The sequence below is a fragment of the Sarcophilus harrisii genome, chromosome 2 (assembly GCF_902635505.1).
Source record: "Sarcophilus harrisii chromosome 2, mSarHar1.11, whole genome shotgun sequence".
Lineage (NCBI taxonomy): Eukaryota > Metazoa > Chordata > Mammalia > Dasyuromorphia > Dasyuridae > Sarcophilus > Sarcophilus harrisii.
The window spans coordinates 163,143,887-163,164,342 of record NC_045427.1 but is presented as its reverse complement, the minus strand read 5'-3'; the positions used below and the strand labels follow the sequence as shown (position 1 = coordinate 163,164,342).

At 31.6% G+C, this 20,456-nt stretch overlaps 1 protein-coding gene across 5 annotated transcripts in view; it reads left to right on the top strand.

The window, feature by feature from the left end:
• The window catches only part of PLCB4 (phospholipase C beta 4), a 427,184-nt gene that overhangs the window by 20,864 nt on the left and 385,864 nt on the right, over positions 1 to 20,456 (top strand). For 4 of the 5 annotated variants that reach the window (XM_031951113.1, XM_031951117.1, XM_031951115.1 and 1 more), the window contains exons 2-3: positions 9,758 to 9,807; positions 10,080 to 10,135. The gene's annotated coding sequence lies outside the window, so the exon portion shown is untranslated. The remainder of the gene's footprint in view (positions 1 to 9,757; positions 9,808 to 10,079; positions 10,136 to 20,456) is intronic. The other variant, XM_031951114.1, reaches the window with a different exon arrangement.

Here is a 20,456-nt window from a genome sequence, read left to right as displayed (position 1 = left end):
AAGTAAAGCAAAATTTGAAAGTTTATTTATATGTTAAAACATATTTTTAATAGGACACAATGTTATCTTTTTTTAAAACTGTTTCATAAAAAGTACAGTTGTTTCTACCTAAGAAAGTTCCTGAAATTTAGTTCCAGTATTTGTTTATGTCCATAAGATAAGAATCCAATGTGAAACTTGTGGCTTTAACGATTCAGCACATTTACTATATAATAAAAAAAGTAAATCTGTTTTCAGAATATAGTGTTGAGTGCATGAAAAAGGATTTTGAGTGAATATAATTTCTTAAAAGTACATAGATTTTTCTTTTTTACAAATCCTCAGAAATTTGATAGTCATCTTTTTGAGGGTAGAAATGATTCATTCTCATACCACTAATGTGTCCATATAGTATTTCTTTTTCTTACATACAGAACTAAACATGTATCCCTTTTTTATGATAATTGTTTTGTGGAAAGATATATTTATTTTCAGCATAATCAGAACTTTCTTGTAGAGGTAAGTATAGAAATGACTGCAAAAATTTGCCCAGAGACTAAATTTCAGAGAATGTTCTGCAAATGCTGAGTTTTTTGATTTAGCAGTCCAACATCTTGTCCATCACCTTCATTTGACAGAATAAGAAGTTGAGGACCAGAGAGATTGATAGATTTGCTTAAGATCATAAAATTAGAGAGTAGCATGACCTAGAGTTCATGTGTTTCTGATGCTTTAGTAAAGCCCTTCAACTCAGTTTCTTTATGAAACTGAGCTTTAATTAACATTTCACTATCTTAGCCTCTTATGAAAATTGATCAAGTTGAAAAATACCTTTGAAGAAGAAAAGGTTCGGAGTATTATTATTAGTCTAATTATTTGTAACTGCAAGTAATTCTCAAGTAATCATTCAATCAACAAAACACATCAAATATTTATTATGCTCAAGACACTGAATTAAATCCTGAGGAGTCAAAGAAAAAGGAAAAACATTAACTGGCCTTAATGTATTTGCAGTATACAGTACTGTGACAGCCACTACACACACACACACACACACACACACACACACACACTAAATGCCTACTGAATGCCAGATACTGTACTAACTGTTGAATAACTCTATCAAAACCTAGTATAATTTCCAATATCAAAATACCACCTGAGGGACAGTTTAGAGGTTAGAAAAAAGAGCAATCTGTTCTTGGGAGACAGTCAATGTTAAGGCATAGAGATGGGAAAACATTATGTATTTGGAACAGAAAATAGGTAAGTATAGCTGCACATTAACTTTTTTTCCTAACTTATTTAAAAGTGTTAGATATCAGTGAATGTGTTTGCTGCCAAATTTTAATACAAAGTTAAGGCACTGTTTAAACAGAGTCTGTTTAAATTGGTTCAGTAATTGTATCATATCTTATCCAAGAAGATCTACTGATAGATATATTTTATTTTATTTTATTTTTTTGATAGATATATTTTAAAAACACAATTAACTAAACTAGAGAAAATTGAATGAGAAATATACCTAAATGTAAAATCCCTATTTACAAGGATCGTCAGTGTCAAAAAATAAGCAGAATAGATTTTGAAGCCCTTGCAAATATTATTAAAAACTTCTGATTTAAATGACAACTTTAGAAGTCAGAAGTAATCCTTTGACATATGACCCTGATCAGCAACAAAAACAACAAAATTATTGGAGAAGCTTAATCTAAACCTACAGAACAAAGAATCTAGTGTTTATAGTTAATATGCTAGTGTTAAGTCCTCATTTTATGCTTTGGTACATCCCAGACTGTGTACATATTGTGTGTAAAAATTACCAAATGTTCCGGGGGTGGAGAGTCTATTGCCTCTCGTGGGTATGTATGAAGTTGTTAAAATAGATTTCTCTATAATCATAACAGTTTATTTTATTAAGATGTTTACTGGGTAAATATTTTTACTAGGTTTTCATCAACTTCAAAAAGGTATTATTTATTCCTTGCAAAGTGTAAATAGACAATATTCACAATCTGTATTTTGTTTCTCCTCATTTTTCCCCCTTTGGATTTTTCTACCTCAGTTCAAATGGGTCTATTTTTAAAAATTATATCAATGAATCTACATTCAAAATTTGACCCTGAGTATATTTCTAAAAACCAAAATTAAAAAATGAAAAATAAAAATATAATAAAATTATACCATTTTGTGTTGGGGCTGATGGCACACTAGGAAACTCTGGGTTCTAGTTGAAAGTCTATTGTTGAGTTATTAAGAGACTGGGTCTTAATTTTATCCAAATGTGAAGGAAAGAAATACTTACTCAAATCATATAGGGAGGCTAAAAAAGCTGGATAAGATGGTCTATACAAGGTATTTTTATATCCACCATTAGATGGATGAATTCAACCCAGGACTATAGTTTTATTCTGCATTATTTCTAGATTCTACCACTAGAGAGAGAAAGCCTACCAACAAGATTATAGATCCATCAGAGTATTGAAGAAGGACATCCAGATTACCCAGTATTACATTGGTGTTTCTTTTGTGGCATAAAGTTGTACAGAATTTTGTTTAAGTCATCTCTGAAAGGTAGCATAGGGTAACAAAGTTAGCTTAAAAGTGAGGAAGACTTGAGTTAAAGTCTAGTCCTGTGACACATACTATTTGTCATGGACAAGTCACTTAACCACTCAGGTCTATAGGCAGTTTCTCTAAGACTATATAGGTAAAAGCCACAGTGGATATAACATTGCGACAAGAGTCCAGAGTATTCATCTTCTTGAGTTCAAATCTAGTTTCAGACACTTGCTAGTTGTGTGACCCTAGAAAAGTCACTTAACTATTTGCCTATTAAGAAATTGCCTCAATTTCTTCATCTCTAAAATGTTGGAGAAGGAAATGGCAAACCATTTTGTCTTTACCAAGAAAACCCCAAGTGAGATCATGAAGAATCTAACTGAAATGACTGAATAACAACTTACATTGTAGAGAAAATGTGTATTTGCATTGATAAGAGGGAATTGTTTTTACTGTAAATTCTTTCTATGATGAAATAATAGGTTTAGGTATTATTCCTGTCCTTTTGATCTTTTATATCTGTAGATTTAGAGAGGGGAATATGCTAGAAAGGTTTACCATTGTGAAATTCTACAATACATATGACATTAGAGGTATTAGGCAAGATAATAATAACTGATAATAATAGCTTGCATTTATATAGCACTTATGATATGCCAGGTACAGTACTAAAGTGCTTTACAAATTTTATCTCATTTGATCCTCGTAACAACCCTGGAAGGTAGATGCTATTGTTATCCCCATTTTTCAGTTGAAAAACTATATATATATATATATATATATATATATATATATATATATAGAGAGAGAGAGAGAGAGAGAGAGAGAGAGAGAGAGAGAAAGAGAGAGAGAGAGAGTAACTTGCTCAGAGTCACACAGCTAGTAAGTACTAAGTAAGTCTTCCTGATTTCAGACCCAATACTTTATCTGTTATAACACCTAACCACCTTATTGATGCAAGAAGGTAATTGTGCTTACAAACAAATGCTATTCTGTTTCTATTAGGGGGTGGAGGGGCATAAATATTGATTTGTAAAGAACACTTGGGTCCAATGGACAATTTATGGGAAAGATATTAACTTTACATGGTATTTCTTTAAAAGTCTGGCTTTATCATCTTTCATTTCAATTATTAATTTATTGTGGGGATGTCATCCATTAATTTATCTAAACTCATCTTGATCTCCATTATTTTCAAATCTATAACACTATACCTATTATAACCATTTTTTCAATAAAGTTATAAATAACTATAAATTGTTGTAGATAATAGTTCCATAAATGTATTACCCACTGAATGAAGTAATGATTCCATTAAATCTACCTCTAATTTGTTGAGGGAAAGGTATCAATAAGTATTGTTTCGTTAATTCTAGAATTATAGTTAACTTTTATACTTATGATTTTGTAAACTTCAGTTATCTTAAACTTCAATTGTTTGTAAACTTCAGTTTATTTTAAAATGTTAAGTTCTCTATATTCTTTATAATTTAGATGGTCATGATGTGTGTTTTATCTAGCTTTATTATGTTTTTCTTAAGATGAAATGATATGAACTACATTTTTAATCATTTTGTCTGAATGGGTCCATTGGGCATATTGACTAAAGGTCACTGACTGTTGACAGTAACAATAAGTGGGTATAGGATAATTTATACATAAAAGATATTGTTGTACTTGCAAGCAGTGTCCTGTTTGATTTTTTTTTTAATAGGAGTCCCAATGGGCCTGGATAGGTGAGGAACAAAAAAGTACAAATTTGTGGTAATTTTAAAAGATCATTGCAGTTATCAGCGTGCAAGAGTATTGGATTCAAAGTCAGAATATTTGGTTCCTAGCTTTGCTATTTGGATAAATTATTTCACTTATATGGGTCCCAGTTTTCTTGTTTATAAAATGAGGGGCTTGGACTAAATTATACATAAGGTGATATTTAGATCTTAATCCTACAATTCTCAGCTTCAGTCTGGTAACTTCATTCCTAGATTCTTCCTTGACTAGTTAACATATATATTGGCATAATAAATAGTTTGCTTCTTCATGAAGAATATTTCAAACTTTGTGGCTATTGGCCTCAAATAGTTGAAATATGTCAACTATCTGATTTCCTCAGTATAGGGAGTTCCTGGTGTGGCAATTCCTTCTTGTAGCTTATCTCAAGTTTTAGATAAGTTCTCTGGAACTTCAGAAGACACCCAAAAGTAAATGATTTGTCCAGGGTTATCTAGCTAACCAGTAGTGGTATGATTTTGACAGAGAATTTCCTTACCTTAAGCCTAATTTTTAATTTAATATGGCACACTCTCTCAGGTGATAGACATAGAAATGGATAGATGTGGGAGGAAGAAGGTCTTAATACATTCGAAAATTGATGGAAATTTACACAACCCATGTGATAGATGGACCTGTGACGTTTTTAGGTGAAAAGACCCAAATTCCATTTATCATTGTTCTAATTAGCTCTGGCATGCATCAGGCAGTATGTTTATAATCACTACCCACAGAAATCCTATTCTCTGACCCTGGTTCCCTTCAAGCAAAAATTTGGAAACCTGCCTCAAATAGTTATATTGCTCTGGATTTTCCCATAATACTCCCTTTTCCAGGTTTTATGTTTTTGCCCATTAAATCAGGCAAATTTCCTTTCCAACATTTGGCATTGTTTCCTTATTGGAAAGGAAACTTACCTAATATCTTAGGCCAAGAAAACTTTAAAAAGCAAAATACATAACAATATCTTTGCTCTCTAACTATCATTCTACCAGTCTGGGGCTGGGTTTACTGCCATGTACCATCTATCTGTACATTACATGCAAAGGTAATAATACACACTTGCTTACATTTCTGGCTCAGTTGCAAAGTAGTCTGTGGCCATTTCTTTACATAGGATTTCCCCAGTGTAAAGAAATAAATCCAATGTTTTATTTTATATCCAGGGCCAGGATTACAGTTGTGGTGTCTGGCAGGGTCAATAAGCCAAATTCCAAACTGTAAAGATGGTTTATTTTGTGTGTCTCTTTTAATGCTATTGTGAAAGTCGAACCTTAGCCTCATATGACCTCTTGATGTTCCCTCCTACTACTTAGCATGTGTTAGCTAAATGACTGATGGAGTTCATTCTCCATGTGGTTCTTTCCTAATGATTAGTCAACTAGTTCTAATGACTAGTAGAAATAGCACAATTTACCACTTTGCTCTATACTAACTCAACATTTATTTATAACAATCAGCTTTTAAACATATCATGGTGTAATATTTAACTGTCAATGTGGGTTTTGCATTACATTAGTCATATAGTTCTGCTTTCTTCTTGCTGTGGGTTTTCCGTATATGCAATTCTCCCTTTTCTTTTTTTGTGGGAAGCTAGATAAATCAGAAAAGAAAACAAACAAACAAACAACAAAGCATTCAATACAATGTTATATCTGATAATTGGTTCTGAATTGGAAGTGAGGTCATTGATTTCCATATTGGAAATTTTATTAAACTAGACATGTGAATTTCAACTTTTATGCCATGTAGATAAACATTTTCTCATTTTACCACTAGCAATAGACTTTTAAACCCATACTGTTGCTAATGATCAGATTTTGCTCCATATCAAATCTTTACTTTTACTTTACTATTTTAAAATCATACAGTGGGCAACAGTCTACTTTCTAATCACTCTAACTGCTTAGAACTGGATTGGAAAAGATCTAGATGCAGTTTTATCCAGGGAACATTATTCAGTTAATCAAGGTGTAGGAAGGATTCTATGTATTTTGAAAGGAGACATCCAAATAACTGAAAGGGAAATAATATGTGTTTTATTGGCTCCTTCTTTGCACTTCATTTTCAGTTTTGCAAAGGGAACTCTGTAATATATCTATTTTATATCATTTTGGAAAATTCTGTCATTGTTCCTTAATCTATATATCTTTATCCATAATGTACTGTGATGAAATCAAAATTATGAGTTTAAAATGATTTTCTAGATGTTAAATTAAAAAACCTATTAGTGACAAAATCAGGATTGTAATTATGTATTCTATTCACTAGCCATTTTTATTGTTTGGCTGCACTCTATTTATAATTGCATATAAAGCTAAACTGCTGATATGGATATATATATATATAATCAATCATTTTAATAGTTGTAATTGTCTAAAATTAAATATCACATTTTTTTCTTTTCTTTCTATTCTTCAATCTTCAAGTATCTGAATTTTTCAGCTTGTGTTTGAGTACATCTGTGTGTGTGAGAGGAATAAAAAGAGTATGCATATAGAGTATATTATACATATGTTGATGTAATTTATATTCATACACATATATAAATACAATGCATATATGGATATATTACACATACATATATTCTATATGTGTATATACACACTTTATCTATCTATCTATATAAGAAATGCACATATACATATGAAAGGGACTCCACAGAAAATCATTTGGCATTAAGAACTGCCACACTCAACCCTACACTTAGCTGCTTTAACTTTCACTGAACAGGCCATACATAGTCTCATAGCTTCAATAGCCATCACTGTTGAAGACTGGCCTGAATCTCATAAGAGTAGCATCATGGAGGGAGAGGAAGCAATTATTATGGAACTATGTGTGGTCCCTTAGATGAAAATTAAAGGTTAAGTATGGGGTCAACTTTTTGGGAATCCTTAGTTTCACAGAGCTTCAAAAAAAGAAGAGTTTTTTTCTATATGTATATTGGAGTAGGTCCTGACTACTTGCCAATGTCTCCCATGAAGTGTGGCAACAGTATGGCACAAATAGCAAGTTCCCTTGATAATGATCCTTGCCAATTATGTTGAGATCCCAGATTTAGGACTAGAAGGGTCCTTAGAGATCTTCATTTTATAAATAAGAACACTGAGACTCCAGGAAGGAAAGGGATTTGAATCTCAATCTTTTGAGTTTCATTTAGTTTAGTAAATTTTCTTTCAGGCAGTCCAAGAGGTAAGAGTTGCCCTCTCCCTACCCTAATGAGAAGAGGAAGTAGTCAGTATTGTAGGACGAATTTTTAAAAATGAGATGAGCATTCTCTGGGGCTGGAAATGGAGGACAGATACAAGTATTGCCTCTTCTGTGAAGGTTCTTTCCTACCTCCTACTGTTGTGAGAGTGAGCAGTTATAATTTTCTGGAGGCTTTTGGGAATCATCCAAAATTCCTAGTACATTCCCTAGCTGATGTGGTTTTGACAGGTTAGGGGGTGGTCTGGGTATTGGAAAAGTGGTAGCATGAAAGGAGAGACAGTAGTTGTGGGGAAAATGTGTATCAGAAAAGTTAAAATGATCAAGTGCAAAGACTAGTAGCTTTGGCAACATATGTTCTATTTCCCTTTATGGGCATCTTGATACATAAGTGGTAGCAGGTAGGGCTGGTGGTCGAGTTGCAGAATACAATATGGTATCTGAGTATATAGTGATAGAAGACATGTTTTTTTCCTTATAAATTTTATATGAATCAGATACTTCAGGCTTTCTATTTCAGAAGGAGATTGTATGGGGAGAGAAAATAATTGTACTTCTAGTTTGTTGTTTATTTTATAACTTTCTAACTTATTTTCAGAGCATGACCAATATTTGGGAGCAATCTATGTTTTTTTTTAAACTATTGTATTTATTGAAAGTAGATTAAAATCACGGAAAAGTCATTTTGATTTGACTTGATTACATATCTTATCTCAAGAAAAAAAAAGCAAGAACTTTTATTTGTCTTGAAAATAAAAATTTTAAAGGAAACCGGCTTAGAGCAAGATGGGAGCTCTTAGACTCAGTTTTACTATAGTTTCATTTCATTCTTTTGAGATCTAAAGAGATATTAACAACTCTCTCAGTCAATATTTTCATTTGTAAAAATAAAAATAACAATTATTGCCAAATCCTTGATAAGCTATAAAATAGGGAGCAATTTGCTCATAAAAGTATTTGCCATTGTTATGAAAGAGAAAGACTGAGTAGGAGGTAAAATCTATTAGCCATATTTATTGCAGATGACAACATATCAATTGCATAATTCCAAATTACTTTACAGAATGGTTAGACAAATTCACAGAATCACCAACAGTCTATTAAATATCCATTATCTTCCCATGGAACTTCCCACATAAAGTGTTTTCATCTTTTGTCATCTTTGTAAAGATATAATGTTTCCTGAACACATTATTTAGTTTTCTAAATGAGATCTATAATTGCCCAAATGAATTTAGTTTATCACACAGGGATAAAAAAATAAAACAAGCCAATGAAGAATATACTTTGTTTGGATAGTAATATGTCATTGGATAGAAAACTCAAATACATATAATTTGGACAAACAATTTAGATAGAAAGAGATTAGAAAGAAACTTCATTAGTCATCTAGACCCACCCATATATAAAAGGAGGAATCTTCCATTGCATGTATCCAATATATTCAGGATCATCTAGCCTCCAACTTCTTAAACAGTGGTTCACAATGCCATACAAGGTCTTATAACTGAATGTAGAAATCATAAAATTATGATTTATTATTAGTAAATGTTTGATTTGCATATGTATTTTATATACCTTATATGTCCAAGATCATGTAAAAATTTCTTGAGCAAAAAGGGATCACAAATACAAAAAGTACAAGAAACCCTGAGTTAGTTTCTGAAAATCTTCAAGAAAGAGGTTCCCACCAACTTTTCGGGTAGCTCATTCTACTTCTAGATAACTCTAATAATCAGGAAAAAACTTTCTGACATGACTTAAATTTGCTTTCTTGAAACTTTGGCTCATTGTGCCTTGTTTGGCCCTATGGGGATTAAGAAAACAAATTTAACCTCACCTTGATATGACAGTCCTTCAGAAAGTACCTATCATGTCCCTCTGAGACTCCTTTTTTTTTCCCCCAGGATAAATGAAGACCTCTAAATAAAGTATTTATAGAATGGTGTGTACAAGAATGGGAAGATATTGCTGAATTGCAATATGACTGTTGGAAGGAGTACTCTTGATGATGAAATCAGGCCATTGAAGTGATGATTATTATAAAATCACATAATTGAGATTTGTGAGATGAAAATGAAAAATACTTTTAAAATGTTATAATTGTTATAATATAAATGATATCAAAATCATATGAATTCATGCAATCAGAGGGAATGTTTCTTTCTACAGATATAAAAATAGTTGATTTCTTTTACTTTCCTCTATTATATAGTGTTCTTTCTTGCATTTTCAGGGAAAGACAGTTTTTACATGATGAGAAATCCTGAAATCAGATTTTGAAAGGTAGGTATGTATTTTTGCCCTGTTTTTTGCATTAGTAGCTTTTATTTTTTTATTGCATCTGAGTTCATCTTCAGTTCTCTTGATCTATATGTTTCTACTGGGCCCAGGTGTTTCTGGAGGAGAAAGTAAGGCAGATGACTTTGCATAGCCTTTCCTCATTTAAAACGAATTTACTTGCAAGTCATGGCATCATCTTTCTGATATCATGATCCTCTTCAAGAATGAAAAACAAAAACAACAAAATGATTACATACTTTTCCTTACGATTTCAGGGAAAGACACGGTTTTTACACGATGACAAATTCTGAAATCATTTTTTGAAAGATAGGTATGTATATCTGCTCTATTTTCTGCATTAATGGTTTTCAATTTTTAAAAAAATTATTTTTATAAATAAAGTGTAACACTTAAATTCAACATAATTTTAATACTGGAAAGCATATAAACATATCATATAAAAGTATATAGTGAAGTATAAAAGTGAAGAGAATAAAAACATAGAATTCAACTGTCTAAATTCCCTTTCTGTGTTTTGTCAGATTTTTTAAGATTAATGACAACTTGGAAATAATATGTTATGTCAGCCACCAATTCATGAAGCAAATCTAATGTAAATGTCTACCTAGCATTATATCATTAGTTTAACAACAGGATCATTTTTTCTTCTTCAAATGTCTATTATATCTTTCCAGTTAGAAAAAATTCATATAGCAAAGATGATAATGTTTTGAGCAATTTTTTTCCCCAAGGCAGTAGTGATTTAGTTGATCAGTTCTAATTCCCATGTTGATCTCTTTAGGTTTATAGAAAAGCCTTTTACACTCCTTTAATCATTCACTTAAAGTCATGAATTTTCTAAGCCAGTGATGCCCAAATTTTGTAAATTGAATATATCTCTATGACTGTGTATGTGTGTTTTGCTTATTTTCATCCAGGGCCTCTCATATATATAGTAAATTGATATACTCCAGCTGTGCTGCTTTAAGGAAGAAGATAGGGTTTCTTTCAAAGCATAGTTTGAGTGCCAGCTCTCCTGATCTTTGAAGTATTTAGCATTTTGTTGATCTTGAATTTGTTTTGTGTTACTTTGTATATGATTTGTATTCAGTTACACGTGCTTTATTCTTCATATATGAGGTCCTTGAGGGCAGGGATTGTTTAGGTTTTATTTTTATTTTTATTTTTATTTTTGTGTAAGTAGCTCCAAGTTCAGTTTTTGAACATGGTTGTTAAAAAAATTGTTGATTCAAAATGAATCAACTTGGGGTCCTGAAGATAATAATTTTAGGGAAGCTCGCTATGCATCAATAAGACTCCCTTAGCATCTGGAACATCATAAAAGGAGATTACAAATAGTATAGATTTGGCAGGGTTTTCCAAAGATATTAGTCCATTTTCTCTTTTGACTTCAATAGGAAAATAATGTTCTTGAAGGTTAAAGAGATAAGCTATTCATCCATGTGGCATTGTTTTATGGACCGCCCTATTATTAGATGTACTGCTAAGTGCTAAGTTATTTAAATTCATAGTGAGTGACTAGGAAGACAAAAAAAAATGCATTTTCTTACTCTTATTCTATAATTTCCATGTTTCATTGTTATGCTGTGGAATTTCAACTCTAATTTATAACCTTATAGTTTATGTGATTTATGCCTTTTTTGTTGGCTATGATCTTTCTCTTGTACTAATCTTGATTTATATTTTTGATCTATTTTACTTCACAATTGTGAGTTGGACTTTGGTCATATTTGGGGAGTTGAGAAAAAACAAAACCTTTCATCTTGTTTTCAGCTCAATTTTATTATACTAGTGGATACTTATCCCATTCCTCTGTAATGTCAGGTGATCTCTAATGTCCCTGATAACTTGAAAATTCTAGATTTCTAAGTTGCTGTTCACCTCATTGACAACTCTTTAAGTCATGAACTATGTCAAACTGGGACTGGCTCAGTTATTGTGGACAATCATGGCATTCAAAATCATATTCATGTAACTTTGAAAACCATATTTCATGAGTAGATATTGTAGATCAACTTTTAAAAAAATCATTAATGAGAATAGAAAAAGCAACTATACACCCTGATGTCTGAACTTTGAATGTTGTAGAAGATTTTGAGATGAAATAGACACTCTACTTAAGTTGATTTGAAATTGCAGCATAAGATTTAGATGTAGAAAAGAGAGTATTATGCTGAGTAGAGTATTAAGTAAATTGGTATAATATTCTTTAAAAATTATCTCAAGAATCTCTCCTTTTAAAATTGCTCATAATAAGATCATCACTATAAAATGGATAAGAATGTTTGAGCCACTATCATGACATTTTAAAGGAACTAACTCCTATAGATTTTGGTTTTGAAGAGGATTCAGAGCAACATGAGTTCATCATTAAGAATCAAACCATAATTTTTTAGATAGAATACAGAATAGTAAAGAAATTGGTGGAGATAGTATAAAAGTTGAATCTGATAAATGAATATTTAGGTAACTTAAGTGATTGAACTGCTGTCCCCGTTCTGTAAGAATGAGAGGAATTAGACTTAAACTATAGCCTAAGGGATTTAAAATAAAAATATACTATTGCCTATAAAAATCATATTGCTGACCCACAATTAGTAACCCACATTCTGAAAGGTTTTTTTTCCTTTTCAATAGTACTTTTATGCTAATACGGCCACATTCAGCAACCTAGTTCTATTTGTGAACAAGTGTTGTGTCCTGCTTTCTGGAGTCCCCAAGTTGGGATGACAAAATGTAACATTGCTTTCTAGAGCCCCCACAGCTGTGGATCATAACATCTGAAGGAGTTGCAAAGCAGCCTTTATTGACACAGGTGTTGCTTGTGGACTGGGAATGAAATAAATTGGAGGCAGAGAGAAGAGGAGAGAGGTCAGAGAACAGCAACTGCCTCTCAGTCTCCTTGTATCACCATTATCCTCTCACATGAAGGGATCCATTCTGATGGTCTGAATTGGATCTCCACTACTCACTGACACATGGCTCCCGTATCACAACAAATAAGGGGTCCACGGACCAAATGAAAATTAACTCATCCTTAGAAGTGAACTTTTGTGTTTTGTTTTATTGTTTTCATGTAATAATCACCCACAAATTGTAAGGAATTTCATTAGTTATAGGAAAGATTTCTTAAGCATTTATTCTATTGGATTTTGGAAAAAAGATTACTAAAAGAGATTAAGGAACTTTCTTTGAGAATATTGGAAAATAGTTTCCATAATAGCTGTCTAGTACAATTTATAGATAGTCTCCATGTTTGCAAGGAAGGAAAAGATAAGCAGTTCTTAAAATTTTCTTCTAGTTCTCTGTTTCTATGATTGCTAAGTAAAATAGAAGAATAGTTATATATCAAGAGTATAATTTTTTGAAACTAATGCCATTTTAAAAAATTCAAATTAATTATATGCTAAATTTTATTTCAAAAGAGAGGCTTTCTCTTCTGGAATTTTTGTTTTAATATAGTAAAGACAGGAAATTTCATAACATACTGACAAAATACCCAATAATCTAGTCTTAGGCCAATTGCCAGAGACTACCTTCCTGAGAAAATTGATCAGATCAGACTAGTTTATTCATTGACTAGCCATTTATAAATAAAAAATAATTGTCACCCAGCCCCAGGGGCTTTGTGGAACACAAGGACTTTTTATGCAAGGTTTATAGAATTGGAGTTGGAATACATATTTTGAAAATCAGGAACCCAGGGACCAGAGAAGGGAAGAAACTTTTGCCCAAAGTCATCCAAAAGTTAGTGGTAAAATTGAGTTTTACTATCCCAGTTTTTTTTTTTTTTAATTGCTGATCTCAAGACTCCTTTGCACTCTTAAAAATTATTGAACGTCTCCAAGATAGCTTTTATTTATGTGAGCTATATCTGTTGATATTTACTGTTAGAAAGTAAAATGTTTTAATATTTTTATGAAAATAGTTTTGACATTGTGGAACCTCTGAAGGTGTCTTGGGGATTCCTAAATTTACCTGGGTAACACTTTGGTTCCTTTTGCACTACACCAAGATGATTTTTTTATGTCTGATTCAGAAAGTTTTCTTTGACACAAAGAATCAGTTGCAGAAGGAATACCAGAAGTTGAAGGAATGAAATATTAAGATAAAAACAATTTCAATAAGTATCAAGCTGTAGAAACATTGAATCTTTATGCTTCAGTTAGTTTTCTAAATAGCCTCAGGAAGAAAGAGGTAGAATTCATAGATAGTAGCAGCAATAACCTTAGCACCACCAAATATTCCCTAAACTGCCTAATTATGATGATTAAGCTATCCTAAGGATTTCTAGGTAAGACCCTAATTTAACATTAGGCTGCCTGAAAGACAGCTTTCATCCTGTCATACATCTATGCTTTACCTTCCACGGATCATCTGAAATGCAACAGTGAGAACCTCTACCAGTTGCTGAATGGTAGACATGCTTCTAGCTCAGTGGACAGAATTCTAGCTCTTCTTGTGGTTATATTTGTGGAAAGTACTTTTAACTGTGCAAACTCCAAACCAGTGACAATTACTCTATTTTAAATTCACTATCCTAAAGTCATCTTCTGGTGCTTGTCTTCAGGCTCTCATTTTTTTTTTTCATTTAATGTTAAGTGTCTCTTGTCAATGATGTTTAAAACCTAACAATAAGGTGGATATGTCATCTTTGATAGGTAATCATTCTAAAGACTTCTAATTTGTTTCAGGAATTGATGCTCCACTTCCTAAATACATACTAGATTTTTTTATTGAATTGTAAATGTTTTATTTAATTCTATTCTATAAGACAATGAGCTACTAGTTTAACAAAAATCATTGGTTGATTTTAATTTCATATATCTGATGAAGATACATAATTGATATTTATCCTATTGGCATCATATTGAAGGCCTCTAGATATGCAATAGAGTACTGGGCCTGGCATTGGGAAAATTCATCCTCCTGACTTCAAATCTGATGTTAGACACTTAATAGTATGGCCCTAGGGCAGTCACTTAATCTCATTTACCTCAGTTTCCTCATCTCTAAAATGAGTTAGAGAAAGAAATGACAAATCACTCTGGTGTCTTTGCCAAGAAAACTCCAATTGGAGTTACAGAATCAGACATGACTGAAAATGACTGAATAACAATAACAGTGATAATGACAAAAGCACCATATTGATTCTACATAGCATTTTAAAAATGCTTTGAGGCAATGTTTAATATTTGTTGTATAATTTACTGTATTTAGAGATCCTAAGTGATAATTATGGCCCATTGAATTAGAAAAACTTCCCAAAAGGTCAGAAGCATATTCTTACTCTAACATATAGTGTAGATTCAAAGAGTCTGGTCTGATTAAACATTTTCATTAGTGAATAGTTAGGAAAAAATATAAGCTTTGTGCCCATCAACTTTATAATCATGGAATTTCTTTAAGATTTCAGTAAAAATGTGAAGAGATCTGAGTAAGACTGTTCTTGACCAAGACTGACTGACCAAGCCATTGTTTTAATTAAGAGGTACCTTTGGTTTCTGATTGCTTATTGGACACAATATAATGTTTTACTTAACATCTGATGTCCTTTATTATCTGGAATTTGTCTACTTTTTCAGATTTATTGGACATGACACCCTTAATATATTTTTGTTCCAACAAAACTGGCCCTACTTGTTGTTCCTTGTACACAACCCTCTACTTCTTATCCCATGCTTTTTTCACAGAATGTCTCTTGTGGCTGGAATGTACTCTTTCTTCAACTCAGCCTTATGGGATCACTCTCAAAAAATTCAGATAGGTAGATAGTTATAGATGAATACACATACACACATATATATGCATGTGAGATATAGAGATAAATATAAAACATATATATACATATATATATATATCTGCATATCTATTAAGGAAGATAGACATACAGACAGATGGATAGACAGAAAGAAAGAAACAAAAGAAGGAAAGAGAAGAGATACACAGAGAGAAACATACACACAGAGGAATAGAGAGTCTTATTTGTGCCTATATTGTTTCTCCTCAAAGGATTGTTTGCTTGAGATAAAGAAGCTGAGCATATAGTCCAGTATATGGCATGTAAGCAACTCTTAAATACTTATTGAAATGAGTTTGTATCCACATCTTCCTTGGTCTGACTTCTGGCAGTTGTGATGAAGAGAAAGAATGTTCATTTTTCATCTTATGCTTTAAGTCTAAAACTTAGTTCAAGAATAAGGCATCTTTCTTTCTCTTCTTGTCAGAGAACAGGGAGAGGCTTGTAATTATTGAGTATTTCCAGACCCTTCTGGAGAAAATTTATGTCACCAAGTTGACTAGGTTCACTTAAGAGTTGTGATTATTTAACTTCAACTGGATTCACAGTTTTCTATGCCCATTCTTTGTTTTACATTTCTTCTTAACTCTCTGCAACATTTAATATAGCTTTTATCCCAAGTTTTCTCTCCCAGGCCTTATTCTTCTCCTTTTCCTTCTTTTTTCTTTATTGCCTTGCCCATCATTATAGACAAATGCCTCTACTTCAACTTCATTATTATTACAGCCATTCTATGTGGCTCTCTTTTCTTCTTTTTGATTTTCTATCTACAGTGCCTACCACAGTGCCTGACACACAGTTGATGTTTATTAAGGACTTATTGAACAAATGAACCAATGTATAGAAAATGTAAAATATATCTTCAATATTCTTAATAGTTTGAATGTAGTGACAGTGGTCTATATTTTAAAATTTAGGAAAGATTGGTTCTACATCATTTTCATGGATATACATTTAAACATACTACTTTATTCTTAAAGTATTCACTAATTTTGAAAGTGTGATTGATCTTAACTACAATCTAGTGTTGTCTAATGCTGAATTGTGTTAAAAGAAAGAAAAATTCTTATGTACAAGGAAAGAGAAAATAGGTGCAAAATTGGTTACTAAATTTACCAATAAATTTGAATGCAAAATAAAAAAAAAAACCAACTAATTTCTCACTGAGTAGAAAAGGAAAAAAAAAAGAAAGTGAATGTAATAACTTGTAATAACTTTCCCAAATTGCTAGTGGTACTCATCTGTGATTTATTTGTGCTTCCCACCTCTTTAGTCAGTGACATATCTGTGAACTTTGGAGAAACATATTTGGAATTGGAAAGGTAGATGGAAGTGAGGTTAAAAAGTGCAAAGTTAAGTCACAGAATTGTGATTAAACTTTGCTTCAAAGAAAAGATGAAAAAACTTCCCTCTCTCTGTTCTTTATAAAGGAGGGTGGAGACACTGGTTGAAAAACATTTTATTATTTATTCAAACTTCTTTATTTTTATTTGGCTATAATTTTTCAATCTATATGTTATTAGAAATACTGTTTAGTTGAAGCTTCCCCCTCCCCCCCCATCATGCAATGAATTGTTTTGGTCTTATTGATCACTAATCGATTTAGGAGACATCTACTGTTAAGATTTTCATTAAGTCCAAGGATTAATTTTTCATAGAGAATATGGCTAGGAAAGCATTTTTTTATAAAGAGAAAAACGTAATATATTGTATAATTAAATGTAATTCTTTGTGTTCTATATGTTTAAATATATAATTTTAGAATTAAAGGATGAGTGAAATCATTATGCTAGCCATTATGCTAATTTTTCAATTATGGTTAGAAATCTCAACATGATTGTAAGAAACTTTATTCATTTTACAATTTATATAATATTTAATTGACAGGTTAATGTTATGAAGGATTAAAGTCATTTTAAGTTTTAAATTTCATACACATTAACAAGATATATTAAAATAAATACAATAAAATTCCCTTATATTAAATACTAGAATAACAGTAACAGTGTTTGTTAAATATATACAAGAGTAATTCTGTATTGTCATTTAAGTCATGGCTGTTTCTTTGTCACCCCATTTGGCAATTTTTTGGCAAATGATTTGTCATTTCTTTCTGTACCTCATTTTAGAAATAAGGGAACTGAGGCAAACAAGATTAACTTGACTTTCCCAGCATCACACAGCTAATTAAGCATCTGAGGATAGATTTTGAACTCAGAGAAAGATGAGTCTTCCTGCCTCTAGACCTAGTATTTTAAACTTTCTAACTGCCTCTATGCAAGAGTAATAATATTTATTAAATAGTTTAAAACATTTATACTTGCTGATACCTACAAAATATATTTCTATTTCTCTGGAAGAAAATCATTTACTAACAATTTCAATGAATAATAATTTGTTTTAGTATATGCCAATTTTTCCTAATGGTATCATTTTGTTATTAATAATAAATTTTAGCAAAGATATTGTGGTATCAGCTATATTATTGCCTACCATGTGAACCTGAGAAAGTTACTTAATTTCTTTTTATCTTATTTTCTCCTATTAGTAAAAGAAAGATTAATAATCATTAATCTACTATTAGGAAACTAATAAAATGTTTAGCATTTGTTTTATTTTTAAATTTTAATCCATAACAATGTATTTATTTTATTAGAAGTTTTTAAGATTGCTAGTGTTTTTTCCAATTGCATGTAATTATAGTTTTCAACATTCATTTTTGTAAGATTTTGATTTCTGAAATTTTTTCCTTCACTCCCTTCAGTTCCACCTTTCTGAGACAGCAAGCAATATGAGATAGGTTATACATGTACAATCATATTAAACATTTCTCTATTAGTCATTTTGTCAGATAAAAATCAGAACAAGAGGGAAAAACATAAGAAAAAACAAAAATATAAAAATATTATTCTTTGATCTGCATTCAGTTTCCATAGTTCTTTCTCTGGATGTGGATGGAATTTTCCATAACAAGTCCATTGGAGTTTTCTTAAATCACTGTATTGCTGAGAAGAGCCAGGTCTACCATGGTTGATAAACACATAACATTGCTGTTACAACATTGTACATTTATATAATGTTCTCCTGGTTCTGCTCACTTCTCTTAGCACCAGTTCATATAAATCTTTCCAAGTTTTTCTGAAATCAGTCTGCTCATCATTTGCTATAGAACAAAAATATTCCATTACATTCATATAGCACATTTTGTTCAGCCATTCCCCAGATGATGAGCATACCCTCAATTTCCACTTCCTTACCATTGCAAAAAATCCCAGTATTTGTTTTATAAATATAAATTCCTTCTGTAAGGAATGTAATAATATGATGACAGCAATAATAAATCTAAGTCATTCTTCTTATTTGAATACTCATTCCTAGCGTGTTAAAGATTTCTTCCTTACATCCCACACTCCTCATATATTCAGTGTGACTAATAGTGCTTCTTAATGATCTCATTCACTACTGCAACAATAGACCACCAAAAGAAGCATTGACCTGATTCTGAAAATATCACTACATTTACCCCAATATGTCACTCTCTACCAAAAAAACTACTTACTATTTCGCAGTGATTTGATTTATGACCTATAAACCTATGTGTTGTCTCTGATTTCCATTAACATAGGAATTAAGCATTTAATTGACAGCTCTTACAGAGAAAGCAGGGAAAGATTAAAATGATTGTTTTATTTTTTTTAAATGGGAATGATAGCAGTAGGGGAGGGAAACCAGATAGTAAAAGTAGCTGAATCCGAAGAGCAAACCCCATTTCAGAGTGGCAGGAGATATTAGGTACAGTATACTCCTCCAAACTCCTAGTAAATACATATTGTTGCTTAATTGATTCTTGTGTAAAATATTTAAGGCAGATTTGCTCGATTTCTATTTTGTTTCAGTTTTCTCTGCAAAGAAAACTAACATTTAGCCTGAAAATAATTGGGCAATCTAATAGGGGATTGATTTCCATAGTAAATAAGGAGATGGTAAGAGAGACCATAGATGTTAATGATGGATTCAGATTCCCTGGTCAAGGATCTTTGGGTCCTGAAAAAAAATATAGCAAATTTGATTGCCACGCTACTTCCACTGATTTTTGAAATATTGTGGAACCCAAGAGAAAAACCACAAATTTAGAGGAAAGCTATTTTTCAGATTTTCTAAAAATGAAAGAGAATAAGATTTGCAAACTATAATGGTCAGTGACATTGACTGGGAACATTTTAGAAAATATTATTGATGAGATAATTAGAGAATATCTAGAAATGGTAGTGTTGAATATAAAGAGATTCATGAATTTGTCATGAATAGGACATGAATAGATGATTTTTTTGCCAAATCACTTTAAATCAAATTACTAAAGAAGTAAATGAGACCAAGATTATGGGGTCTACTTTAATTAGATTTTTAGCAATACCATGATCAGATGAATTTAGGAATTGCTTAGATGGCTAAACTCCTAAATGTCTATATTTAGTAATGTACATAGAGATACTCAGAAGATTCTTATTTAATGTAATGCTTCTAATGGAACCAACCAGTTTCTGAGGACTCGTGATAAAACATGCATTCTACCTCCAGAGAGAGGTGATGGAATCAGTGCAGGTTGGCAGGTGCGTGCATTTGTGTGTGTATGTGTGTGTGTGTGTGTGTGTGTGTGTGTGTGTAAATATGGCTAATATGGGGATTTGTTTTACTTGATGCTACATATATCTAATAGGTTTCATTTTTCTTGCTTTCTAAATGAGTAGAGGAGGGGTAGATGGGAGAGAGAGAGAATTCAAAATTGAAAATAAAATAAAATTGATTAAAAATAAGTGTTTCATGATAAGGA